This window comes from Ovis aries, chromosome X (assembly GCF_016772045.2).
Source record: "Ovis aries strain OAR_USU_Benz2616 breed Rambouillet chromosome X, ARS-UI_Ramb_v3.0, whole genome shotgun sequence".
Taxonomy (NCBI): Eukaryota; Metazoa; Chordata; class Mammalia; order Artiodactyla; family Bovidae; genus Ovis; species Ovis aries.
Genome location: NC_056080.1, coordinates 142,497,128 through 142,510,236, shown reverse-complemented (window position 1 = coordinate 142,510,236; position 13,109 = coordinate 142,497,128).

Here is a 13,109-nt window from a genome sequence, read left to right as displayed (position 1 = left end):
CGTGTACCCCCGTGTGGATTCATGTTGATGTATGGCAAAACCAATACAATATTTTAAAGTAATTAGCCTCTAATTAAAATACATTAATATAAATTACAAAAAAATATCCAAATGTATCATTTTATGTCATTACTTTGACATTAAGGTGATTATTAGGTCCAGTAGCTCTTGCACTTTGATGTGTTAATAAAAAACACATATAGTTCTTTATAATATGTCTTAAAATATTTTGATAACTTTATTTCAATACATTTTTTCTGTAACTATATTACTATATGCTAAATCATATATGCTAAATATATGCATATATATTATATACACTCACATATGCACTTCTATAGTGAGAAAACATAATGTTGAAAAGGGGTCCTTTAGGCTTCACCTGACTGCTGAAGGGGTTAATGGGACAAAAGAAGATTTAGCATATTTTGTTCTATTATAATATAAACCATTTTTCCTTGTAGGTTTACGCATTTTGTTAGGGTCATCTCATTTTTCTCCATGGTGTCACTATCTCTGCACAGATGACTCCCAAATCTCCAGCCCTAATCTCGCCTTTAAGCTCCAGACCCACATGTCCAACTGCTAACCTTACATCTCCACTTACATATTTCAAAGTAAGTCTATGCCTGAAATGATGTCCTCCATTCCCTCCAAATGTGATCCCTTTTGTGCCTTCCTTATGTCAGTGGATGGTATCACCACCTGGCTAGTTGCTCAAGCCAGTAACTTGGGAGTCACATATCTAACACTTCCTAATCCCTTCATCCAATCTATTGTCTTATTCCATTGATTCAACCTATTAAATATGTCTTAAACCTATTTCCATTCAATCTTATTTCTTCTTCCCTTATATAAGCTGTCATCATCTCTCACCTTCACTACTAGAGCTGATTCTAAGTGGTCCCCTGATCTCCAGCCTTATCCAAGTTAATTCTATTTTCCATGCTGCAGTCAACGTCAAATTTTCAAGACACAAATTTTATCATTTCATTCCTCTTCTTAAAACAGTTAACTGACTCTCCAGTCTCTCCTCTCAACATATTATCATGGCTTTTGGTTTATTGCTGTCATCTGATCCCATCCTTATCTAACTCTACAGCCTCAGTCCTCTTCAATTTCTACCTTATACTCTGTCTCAGCCATTCTGGAATTATTTCATTCTTTTCCATTTTACTGGGCTTTCTCTAAATTTCTTTTGAATTTTCTCTTTCTTCCATCCCTTTCATCTCATCCTCTTATTCATGCGTTTACTTTCAGCCAGGAAGTCTTCTTTGAGCCATTATCTCTCATTCACCATGCTTACCACTCCCATCTTTCAGTCCCCTTCCCACCATCAGTTCAGTTCAGTTCAGTTGCTCAGTTGTGTTCAACTCTTTGTGACCTCATGAATCGCAGCACGCCAGGCCTCCCTGTCCATCACGAACTCCTGGAGTTCACTCAGACTCACGTCCATCAAGTCCATGATGCCATCAAGGCATCTCATCCTCTGTCATCACTTTCTCCTCCTGCCCCCAATCCCTCCCAGCATCAGAGTCTTTTCCAATGACTCAACTCTTCACATGAGGTGGCCAAAGGACTGGAGTTTCACCTTTAGCATCATTCCTTCCAAAGAAATCCCAGGGTTGATCTCCTTCAGAATGGACTGGTTGAATCACCTTGCAGTCCAAGGGACTCTCAAGAGTCTTCTCCAACACCACAGTTCAAAAGCATCAATTCTTCGGTGCTCAGCCTTCTTCACAGTCTAACTCTCACATCCATACATGACCACAGGAAAAACCATAGCCTTGACTAGACGGACCTTATAGTCAGCAAAGTAATATCTCTGCATTTGAATATGCTATCTAGATTGGTCATAACTTTTCTTCCAAGGAGTAAGCGTCTTTTAATTTCATGGCTGCAGTCACCATCTACAGTGATTTTGGAGCCCCCCAAAATAAAGTCTGACACTGTTTCCACTGTTTCCTCATCTATTTCCCATGAAGTGATGGGACCGGATGCCATGATCTTTGTTTTCTGAGTTGAGCTTTAAGCCAACTTTTTCATTCTCCTCTTTCACATTCATCAAGAGACTTTTTAGTTCTTCTTCAGTTTCTGCCATAAGCGTGGTGTCATCTGCATATCTGAGGTTATTGATATTTCTCCCAGCAATCTTCATTCCAGCTTGTGTTTCTTCCAGTCCAGCATTTCTCGTAATGCACTCTGCATATAAGTTAAATAAGCAGGGTGACAATATACAGCCTTGACGCACTACTTTTCCTATTTGGAACCAGTCTGTTGTTCCATGTCCAGATTTAACTGCTGCTTCCTGACCTGCATACAGATTTCTCAAGAGGCAGGTCAGGTGGTCTGTATTCCCATCTCTCTCAGAATTTTCCAGTTTATTGTGATCCACACAGTCGAAGGCTTTGACATAGTCACTAAAGCAGAAATAGATGTTTTTCTGGAACTCTCTTGCTTTTTCCATGATCCAGAGGATGTTGGCAATTTGATCTCTGGTTCCTCTGCCATTTCTAAAACCAGCTTGAACATCAGGAAGTTTACGGTTCACATATTGCTGAAGTCTGGCTTGGAGAATTTTGAGCATTCCTTTACTAGCATGTGAAATGAGTGCAATTGTGTGGTAGTTTGAGCATTCTTTGGCATTGCCTTTCTTTGGGATTGGAATGAAACTGACCTTTTCCAGTCCTGTGGCCACTGCTGAGTTTCCCACCATATAGATACACAAACAGGGCAGGTCACTTTTAATGTGCTCCCTCAACACACTGCATTCCCCGCAGCATATCATTGATGACGCTGCAGAATGCTTATTTATTTGCATACTTCCCACAATAACCTGTATCCTCATAATGAGTCAAACATAGCAGAGCTGCAAATGATATTTTGGATGAATTAATACAGTATTACATAAATAATATTAAAATATTAACATAAAATGGTAATGTCTAATACTTACAAAGTGTTTTCTATGTGCCAGGTACTGTTCTAAGTGTTTTACATATATTAACTCATATCCTTACAAATAACCTATGGTATGTATTATTGATCTTCCTGTTTTATAGATCGGGGCTTCCCAAGTGGCACAGTGGTAAAGAATCTGCCTGCCGATTGAGGAGATGCAAAAGATGCCAGTTTGGTCCCTGGGTCAGGAAGATCCCCTGGAGAAGGAAATGGCAACCCACTACAGTATTCTTGGCCGGAAAATTCCATGGAGAGAGGAGCCTGGCAGGCAACAGTCCATAGGGTTGCAAAGAGCTGGCACAACTTAGGGAATGAACAACAACAAGAATTTATGACACACGATCACTGTTCTAACTCATATACATATAGAAAGTGAAAAAGTGAAAGTGAAGTTGCTCAGTGGTGTCTGACTCTTTGCGACCCCATGGACTGTTGCCTATCAGACTTCCCCATCCATGGGCTTTTCCAGGCAAGAGTACTGGAGTGGGTTGCCATTTCCTTCTCCAAGGGATCTTCCTGACCCAGGGATCTAACCCAGGTCTCCCGCATTGCAGGCAGATGCTTTTACCCTCTGAGCCACCAGGGAAGCCCATTTAAATATAGAGATCCATTTAATCTCAAAACAGTCATCCAACAGTTAAATGATATAGGCATAATTAGCACTAGTACCCCCTGCATTGCTAAAATTCTGGTGAAGGGCATGAAAGAAGATCTCTTTCCCCCAAGGAACTATTCTTTGAATAATAGAAAACAATGTTATCAATTCATATTTTGGAAGCAATTGTTTTCAAAGCACTTGAGTGAGTAAGGTGACCTCTTTTTGCTCTGGGGCCCAATAATATGTATGGCAAAACCACTACAATATTGTAAAGTAATTAGCCTCCAATTAAAATAAATTTATATTAAAATAAAATAATAGCATTAGCAATATTATTTACTAGTTTTATTTTACATTATAAATATGATGGTATATAAAACTGTGCCCAATTTAAGTCTACCACAAGATATGAGGTAACAACGTCCAAAGCAGCCTTTTAATCACCAGGATAAATGTTTCAATGTGTTTTTATATTGCAAGTACACCATGCATGATAACCCAGTATAGCTCTGTCAGATGTGATGATGAAAACTTAGCTTCATGTCAGAAAATTCTTAATTGAAGGTCAAAAGTGCTGGCTTTCATTCCTAACCTGACACTAACTAGCAACTATAACTTACCTGGACTTCAGCTTTTGCACCTGTGAAACTAGCACGGTAGACAAGGGTGCATATGAGCTCTTTATAATTCTGAACACCTGATTCTGTAAAGCTACTAACCACTCACAAAGGGGGCATACTTGCTTTATAATGACTCTCCAATCAGCTTGATAAAACTAATAAATGGTGACTCATTTTTCCCTGTTGGTTAGATATACAAGATTAAAACATGAGCATTCCTTACCCTTAATCACAGTTTAGAGTAGTAAGGTGATGCTGCTGCTGCTACTGCTAAGTCACTTCAGTCGTGTCCGTATCTGTGTGACCCCATAGATGGCAGCCCACCAGGCTTCCCTGTCCCTGGGATTCTCCAGGAAGAACACTGGAGTGAGTTGCCATTTCCTTCTCCAATGCATGAAAGTGAAAAGTGAAAGTGAAGTTGCTCAGTCATATCCGACTCTTAGCGACCCCATGGACTGCAGCCTAACAGGCTGCTCCATCTACAGGATTTTACCTGCTTCTAAATATCATAACATTAGATAGAAATTCATCATGAACTCCTTATTGCCAAATTCAGACTTAAATTGAATAAAGTAGGGGAAACCACTAGACCATTCATGTATGACCTAAATCAAATCCCTTATGATTATACAATGCAAGTGAGAAATAGACTTAAGGGACTAGATCTGATAGACAGAGTGCCTGATGAACTATGGAATGAGGTTCGTGACACTGTACAGGAGACAGGGACCAAGACCATCCCTATGGAAAAGAAGTGCAAAAAAGCAAAATGGCTGCCTGGAGAGGCCTTACAAATAGCTGTGAAAAGAAGAGAAGTGAAAAGCAAAGGAGAAAAGGAAAGATATAACCGTCTGAATGGAGAGTTCCAAAGAATAGCAACAAGAGTAAAGAAAGCCTTCTTCAGTGATCAGTGAAAAGAAATAGAGGAAAACAACAGAATGGGAAAGACTAGAGATCTCTTCAAGAAAATTAGAGATACCAAGGGAATATTTCATGCAAAGATGGGCTGGATAAAGGACAGAAATGGTATGGACTTAACAGAAGCAGAAGATATTAAGAAGAGGTGGCAAGAATACACAGAACTGTACAAAAAGATCTTCATGACCAAGATAATCACGATGGTGTGATCACTCACCTAGAGCCAGACATCCTGGAATGTGAAGTCAAGTGGGCCTTAGAAAGCATCACTACGAACAAAGCTAGTGGAGGTGACGGAATTCCAGTTGAGCTATTTCAAATCCTGAAACATGATGCTGTGAAATTGCTACACTCAATATGCCAGCTAATTTGGAAAACTCAGCAGTGGCCATAGTACTGGAAAAGGTCAGTTTTCATTCCAATCCCAAAGAAAGGCAATCCCAAAGAATGCTCAAACTACCACACAATTGCACTCATCTCACATGCTAGGAAAGTAATGCTCAAAATTCTCCAAGCCAGGCTTCAGCAATACGTGAACTGTGAACTTCCAGATGTTTTAGAAAAGGCAGAGGAAACAGAGATCAAATTGCCAACACCTGCTGGATAATGAAAAAAGCAACAGAGTTCCAGAAAAACACCTATTTCTGCTTTATTGACTACACCAAAGCCTTTGACTGTGTGGATCAAAAAAACTGTGGAAACTTCTAAAAGAGATAGGGACACCAGAACACCTGACGTGCCTCTTGAGAAACCTATATGCAGGTCAGGAAACAACAGTTAGAACTGGACATGGAACAACAGACTCGTTCCAAATAGGAAAAGGAGTACGTCAAGGCTGTATATTGTCACCCTGCTTATTTAACTTATATGCAGAGTACATCATGAGAAACACTGAGCTGGAAGAACCACAAGCTGGAATCAAGATTGCCGGGAGAAATATCAATAACTTCAGATATGCAGATGACACCACCCTTATGGCAGAAAGTGAAGAGGAACTAAAAAGCCTCTTGATGAATGTGAAAGAGGAGAGTGAAAAAGTTGGCTTTAAGCTCAACATTCAGAAAACTAAGATCATGGCATATGGTCCCATCATTTCATGGGAAATAGATGGGGAAACAGTGGAAACAGTGTCAGACTTTATTTTGGGGGGCTCCAATATCACTGCAGATGGTGATTGCAGCCATAAAACTAAAAGACACTTACTCCTTGAAAGGAAACTCATAACCAACCTAGATAGTATATTCAAAAGCAGAGACATTACTTTGCCAACAAAGGTCCATCTAGTCAAGGCTATGGTTTTTCCTGTGGTTATGTATGGATGTGAGAGTTGGACTGTGAAGGCTGAGTGCCGAAGAATTAATGCTTTTGAACTGTGGTGTTGGAGAAGACTCTTGCGAGTCCCTTGGACTGCAAGGAGATCCAACCAGTCCATTCTAAAAGAAATCAGTCCTAGGTTTTGTGTGGAAGGAATGATGCTAAAGCTGAAACTCTAGTACTTTGGCCACCTCAAAAAAGAGTTGACTCATTGGAAAAGACTCGGATGCTGTGAGGGATTGTGGGCAGGAGGAGAAAGTGAAGACAGAGGATGAGATGGCTGGATGGTATTACCAACTCGATGGACGTGAGTTTGAGTGAACCCTGGGAGATGGTGATGGACAGGGAGGCCTGGCGTGCTGCAGTTCATGGGGTCGCAAAGAGTCGGACACGACTGAGTGACTGAACTGAACTGAACTGTAATTATGTCATGCATGAGCAGGAAATTACCATATTGTTATCAGCAGATACAGTTTTCACAGAGTATTAATTATGAAGCAGTGCTAATTGAATAATGTATGGCAGTTACTAAGAGGAGACTTTCGAATGCTAATATGCTATGACTCAACTGCCAGTCAGTAATGAGGTATTACACTAAAAGCCCAGACAGAAGGAATCACTGGCACCAGTTATAGGGACACAAGAAGGCTATCTGGCACCAAAAATTGTGGTCTATATAGAGTGTGAGCTAGGACTCATAAGGCATCAGCTGCCAGAAAGAGCTATCCAAACAGTTACAAGCCACATATCTGGTAAGCCATTTTCTTAGACCTTGGATGTAGAGCTGATGAGGTCAGAATAAACCTCTCCAAGAGGTCATCCTAAAAAATTTGTTCTTTCCTTCTCTAAGCATTGTATAAATGTTAGTAAATATCATATTTCAACAAAATTACTAAACAAGACCAGCTTACCTACTTGCTGAGTGAAGACACAATAGAGAAAATTAAATAAAGGAACAAAAGTATCTGTTTTTGGAGCTTCTTACAAGGAAATATGATTTTAATGTATGTTGGTAAGCACAGAAAAGCCAGTCATGCCATAAAGTCAGGAAGCATCAAATTTACTAAGCTTTTATTTTTAGCTCTAGGAAGACCTAAGCAAATGCACTAAAATATTACCATGGAAAAATACAAAGCTAAAAAAAGATATCACAGTTACGTGTTTTATTTTTAACAAAAAAAAATTCCATTAACACTGACTTATAGTATTTCCCTGAAATATAAAACACCTCTCTCTTCTTAGCTAAAGGTCTTTTAACCAGCAAGGACATAGCTTTATAAAAATATTTCCTGATAATGCTATTAGGGAATTTACCTCCTTGCATGGGCTGAGGGCAGGAAACACAAAGAGGAGTTTTGGGTTAACAAACCTAAGCAGTTCCAAAAATACATTCTGAAAAAAATTTTAATTAATTAATATAACTTTTTACTACACTATTTTTACTTTCCATCATCTCAGTAGTCACCAAAGTCATTCACAGAAAAAATTTATCAATTTAATAAGCACTTCCAGAAAGCACTCTTCTTGATAAATGAAAATAAATTCAAATAAAAGAGAGTACAATTATAGATGTGGAAGTGTAGTCATTTTGTACTGGAAGGGGTCTTACAACCTTCCAGTCATTCCTGGAAAATTTTCAAAAGGAACAATTCTGATCCTCTGAGCAGTCTCCTCTCTAACATATTCCAGCGGTTCAGTTCGGTAAGCTGGTGCAATCAGGGAGAGCACAGATGAAAAAGTTCAACAGTAACAACAAAAAAAATCACTGGAATAAATGAGTTCCTGTCAGGTAATTCAGACTTCATAATATGAAAATGTGAGTGTGATAAAGCTGCTGATGAAACAGCCTGCAGTCATTTGGCCACAGCAGGAAGAAGGCACCGATATTTTAACATAAGCAGACAAACCATGCTTTTTACTCCAAGATTTCTACAGCCATATTTGAAAGGATGTTATCACAGTAGTTCTAAACTACTGAAGAGTAATACAATGCACACTTTTTACAATGGATAAGCCAGCTAACAGAAGCGAGATTTATTTCATGAAATCTCTTCCCTGTCAATGTATGATTTCCACAGGGAGAAAAACTGGGCAAGGAATCCCAGAAACTAGGCATGACTGACAATGCGCTCTTGGCCCTTTGGGAAAGGCCTTTAATTACTGTCCTTGCCCTTCACTCTTCTCTGCAATGCTCTCTTCCCTGTGCTATTGCCACCTTCTTTCTTTTCGCATTCTTTAATAAAGCTATGTAAAATATATAGTTTCTCTAATTCTTTACTGTCATACCTAAATATTTGTGATTGTATCTCCTTCCACATTTCTCTCTCTCTCTCACACACATACACACAGAAATTATTTGTGTGTAAATATATCTCTATGTGTGCTTTTTAGCTATATGTGATAGTTCCTACAGAGTTACAACTGTCAAAATTTTTTGAAAGAAAGCAAATGATAAATTAATAAGCAAAACTGTTCTAAAACCAAATAAAATTTAGCCTTTTGGGGGAGGTAACAGGAACAATTATGAATTATAATAATTATATATATATATTAAGATTACACCAAACAACTTTATTTTTATTTTTAATATAAATTGACTTATTTTAATTGGAGGCTAATTACTTTACAATATTGTATTGGTTTTGCCATACAGCAACATGAGTCTGCCACGGGTGTACACGTGTTCCCTGTCCTGAACCCCCTCCCTCCTCCCTCCCTGTACCATCCCTCTGGGAATGTCATATATGGAGTATACCTCTTGTGTTCCAGAACCTCGCTTCAGCGTTCAGATATGGAGAATGGAAAGAAAGATTAACCAGAAATTTCCTTTATCAACACACATGTGACACCTGGTGATACTGACAGGAGCTGTGAATACACATCTAAACAATGGCTTTGGTTTACAGTGACTATAAAGCTACAGTGAATGAGAAAGGCTTTCGTTTAGCATTGCTAGGCAATAGAGATCACAGCTATCCGTGGATTACCTGCTTCCTCACTAAACATCACAATGAATAGCAAAGCGCAGTTAGCAATGCCTGGCATCTTAAGCCAGAGAAGGCACTGGCACCCACTCCAGTGCTCTTGCCTGGAAAATCCCATGGATGGAGGAGCCTGGTGGGCTGCAGTCCATGGGGTCGCGAAGAGTCGGACACGACTGAGCGACTTCACTTTCACTTTTCACTTTAATGCATTGGAGAAGGAAATGGCAACCCACTCCAGTGTTCTTGCCTGGAGAATCCCAGGGACGGCGGAGCCTGGTGGGCTGCCGCCTATGGGGTTGGACAGAGTCGGACACGACTGAAGCAGCTTAGTAGCAGCAGCAGCATCTTAAGCAAGTTAAGGCAAAAAACCGCACGTCTTCAGTATTCTGTATACCTGTGGCGGATTCATGTTGATGTATGGCAAAACCAATACAATATTGTAAAGTAATTAACCTCCAATTAAAATAAATAAATTTATATTTTTTAAAAAGTCAAAAGGAATTTTTTTTTTCTTTAGGTGAATCAACTGAGGCGTGACAACGTCCTCCAAAATAGCAAATCAGAAGTGACAAGTAAAAGGCTTTGAGTAAAATAAACTGAGTGTACATTGAGTGTGTGCAGTTAATTTCCTGTTATCCATACCAGTGATGGAGGACAATCACATAGAGTTTCCAGTGGTGGGTACTGAAAAACCCATGAATATTTGGTTTGACATGTCTGGAGCTAGATTTGAATACGAGCATATAATTTGACAGACTTGTGAACCTACTGTGAAGAATTTGACCTACCCTCTTCTGATAATCAAGTTTGGAAAGCTACCAGCTTCCAAATTCTACTTTCATCTTGTCCAAATCATGTGGGAAATTATTATTCAGATTGATACCAAGTAGCCTTAGAAAGCCAACTCTCCAAACTTGTTCTTTTGCTAACTTTCTTAGAGCAAAAAGCTAGATGTTTTATCCAAAAAGCACTTTATTCTATGTTTTTACCTGTCTAGCTAGAGACAGAAAAAAAGTCTTTATGTCATCATAGTACTTAAACAGGAAAAGAAAGAAAAAAAATCAATAAGTTTTGAAAATGGTACTTTCTTACTCCAAACCAACTTACCCCCAAAGAAAACAAGACAAAACCATAAAGTTATTAACTCAAGACCAAGCAGAAGAACAAAAAGTTATGGCTGAAAGAGACTATAGATTTATACAATGCATACTCAAATGGATGAATATAGTGAAGACCAGTGAATTTAAGTCTTTATTAATCCAAATGTGATCTATGGATGAACAGCAGTGCATCTCTGGTAAACTGTTAGAACTGCAGAATTTCAGGCTTCACCCCAGAACCTCAGAACCAAAATCTGCATTTTTAGCAACATCTCCAACCCAAAGGATATGTGTGGACATTGCAGCTTGAGGAGTACATAACCTTTCTCCAAGATATAATCACTTACCATACACATGTTATCTAATGGAAGTGGTCTCAAACAAACATGCCAGGAAGTTACTTCGTGGTTTTTTTGTTTTTTGTTTCTTTTCTTCTTTTTCTGGAAGAAGAGTGATTCACACATACTTTTTCACAGTGAATAAACTATCTGCATAAAGCAAATTATCTCTGAACTCTGCATCACTCCTTCAGGGCCTTTATTTTCAAATTAGTGAATTACTATTTTAGTGCACACTGCCATCAGTTCAGTTCAGTTCAGTCGCTCAGTCGTGTCTGACTCTTTGCGACCCCATGAATCTCAGCACGCCAGGCCTCCCTGTCCATCACCAACTCCCAGAGTTCACTCAGACTCACGTCCATCCATTGAGTCACTGATGCCATCCAGCCATCTCATCTGTCCATCGAGTCAGTGATGCCATCCAGCCATCTCATCCTCTGTTGTCCCCTTCTCCTCCTGCCCACAATCCCTCCCAGCATCAGAGTCTTTTCCAATGAGTCAACTCTTCACATGAGGTGGCCAAAGCACTGAAGCTTCAGCTTTAGCATCATTCCTTCCAAAGAAATCCCAGGGCTGATCTCCTTCAGAATGGACTGGTTGGATCTCCTTGCAGTCCAAGGGACTCTCAAGAATCTTCTCCAACACCACAGTTCAAATGCATCAATTCTTCAGCACTCAGCTTTCTTCACAGTCCAACTCTCACATCCATACATGACTACTGCAAAAACCATAGCCTTGACTAGACGGACCTTAGCCGGCAAAGTAATGTCTCTGCTTTTCAATATGCTATCTAGGTTGGTCATAACTTTTCTTCCAAGGAGTAAGCGTCTTTTAATTTCATGGCTGCATTCACCATCTGCAGTGATTTTGCAGCCCCCCAAAATAAAGTCTGACACTGTTTCCACTGTTTCCCCGTCTATTTCCCATGAAGTGATGGGACCAGATGCCATGATCTTCATTCTCTGAATGTTGAGCTTTAAGCCAACTTTTTCACTCTCCTCCAGTGGAAATTTTTGGCAATGGAAGTATCTGGTTTATTCCATGACAACCTTTAGAAACCTTTATTCCCATCCACACTAAGAAGCCATTTTTAGTTTCCTGCTTCTTCTCTTCTTCTATTTATTTGTCAACTCTAAAACCAGGGGCAAATAAGCACTGCTGCTGCTGCTGCTAAGTCGCTTCAGTCGTGTTTGACTCTGTGCGACCCCATAGATGGCAGCCCGCCAGGCTCCCCCGTCCCTGGGATTCTCCAGGCAAGAACACTGGAGTGGGTTGCCATTTCCTTCTCCAATGCATGAAAGTGAAAAGTGAAAGGGAAGTCGCTCAGTCATGTCCGACTCTTCGCGACCCCATGGACTGCAGCCTATCAGGCTCCTCCATCCATGGGGTTTTCCAGGCAGAGTACTGGAGTGGGGTGCCATTGCCTTCTTCAGAAAATAAGCACAGTATATATTTATTCAATTACTGGAAAATAAGCAAAGAATCTATCTTTTCTAAATGCTGGTAATGTAGCTATTTTACCATAAAAGAAACTTTGTGGGTTCACAGTTTCAGTTCAGTTCAGTCACTTAGTCTTGTCCCACTCTTTGCAACACCATGAATTGCAGCACGCCAGGGCTCCCTGTCCATCACCAACTCCCACAGTTCACTCAAACTCACATCCATCAAGTCAGTGATGCCATCCAGCCATCTCATCCTCTGTCATAACCTTCTCCTCCTGCCCACAATCCCTCCCAGCATCAGAGTCTTTTCCAATGAGTCAACTCTTTACATGAGGTGGGAAAAGCATTGGAGTTTCAGCTTCAGCATTAGTCCTTCCAAAGAACACCCAGGACTGATCTCTTCTAGAATGGACCGGTTGGATCTCCTTGCAGTCCAAGGGACTCTCAAGAGTCTTCTCCAACACCGCAGTTCAAATGCATCAATTCTTCGGCACTCAGCCTTCTTCACAGTCCAACTCTCACATCCATACATGACCACTGGAAAAACCACAGCCTTGACTAGATGGACCTTTGTTGGCAATATAATGTCTCTGCTTTTGAATATGCTAATTAGGTTGTTCATAACTTTCCTTCCAAGGAGTAAGCATCTTTTAATTTCATGGCTGCAGTCACCATCTGCAGTGATTTTGGAGCCCCCCAAAAATAAAGTCTGACACTGTTTCCAGTTTGGCTTCTGTTTATTTCAGATAATAGATATGCAAGAGCTCTCAGGGATAAAAATTGCTAAGTAAAGGCAAGCATCTTTGTTGATTGCTTGAAAATATGTCGAATTTG